Source organism: Lactuca serriola, chromosome 4 (assembly GCF_051521515.1).
Source record: "Lactuca serriola cultivar US96UC23 chromosome 4, Lser_US96UC23_V15, whole genome shotgun sequence".
Classification (NCBI taxonomy): Eukaryota; Viridiplantae; Streptophyta; class Magnoliopsida; order Asterales; family Asteraceae; genus Lactuca; species Lactuca serriola.
Genome location: NC_136411.1, coordinates 153558144 through 153559218, shown reverse-complemented (window position 1 = coordinate 153559218; position 1075 = coordinate 153558144). Strand labels below are relative to the sequence as shown.

Here is a 1075-nt window from a genome sequence, read left to right as displayed (position 1 = left end):
AGCTTCTAGCGCTTCCTTGACAATTGAGGAGCCAATCCAAGAAGATATTGGATACGAGACCGAGGAAGAAGAGGAGGCAACGTACGAACAAGAAACTGAATCGGAGGAAGAGTTAGCATTCACTATGGCTAACATTGATGAAATTCCCATGGGGGAATGGAAGAAGAGGATGCGCGACGACCATGGCCCGGGACTTGTGCAACCCGCAATTCCCGCAACTGCTACCTTCGAACTAAAAGGTCATATCCTAGCTGCGCTTAAGGAAATACCTTTCTATGGGAAAGATCATGAAGATGCCTACAAACATTTGGATGAAGTAAATGATGTTGCTGATTATTTCAACATTCCAAATGTAACCCGCGAAACTCAACTACTTCGGATGCTTCCGGTAACCTTCAAGGGTGTTGCTAAAGACTGGCTCAAATCACTTCCCCCCGGGTCAGTCACTACTTGGGCCAAAATGAAGGAAGAATTTATAGATCACTTTTGCCCACCATCCAAAATAGCCAAACTCAAGAAGGCCATTGCAAACTTTGAACAACAAGCTGGAGAATCTTTATATGAAGCATGGGAGAGGTACAAAAGTCTGCTACGAAATTGCCCACACCATGATCTAAACAGCCAGCAAGAAGTTTCCATCTTTTATGATGGAGTTAATGTCACAACCCGGCAGTTGCTAGACTCACAAGGCCCACTTACAAAGAAGCCACCCCCGGTGATTAAAGAATTAATTGAAGAATTCTCTAAACACTCTAGAGAATACCACAACCCTAGGAATGATGTCACGAGGGGAGCCGCGTACGCTGCTACTGAAGATTTATCCGCGGTCATGGCCATGTTAAAAACCATGGATAGGAGAATGGACAAAATGGATCAAACTATCCATGCCATACGGGTGGGTTGTGAAAACTGCAATGGACCCCACCTCACTAGAGATTGCGATTTGGATGAGCACAGCAACAAAAAGGCACAAGTATGTTATTCGAGTGGTGACCGGTATGATGAAGACTGGCGCAAACAAAAGAAGGAGTGGCTGCCTTACAAAGAGTATAAGAAGGCCAAGGAGGAGAAGTAC

General features: G+C 45.0%; 1 non-coding gene across 1 annotated transcript; it reads right to left on the bottom strand.

The window, feature by feature from the left end:
* Positions 1-508: 508 nt before the first annotated feature.
* Positions 509-615, bottom strand: LOC145103422 (small nucleolar RNA R71). Its single transcript, XR_013706515.1, has one exon. It is a non-coding gene; the product is annotated as a small nucleolar RNA R71 (small nucleolar RNA).
* Between the last annotated feature and the right edge of the window lie 460 nt (positions 616-1075).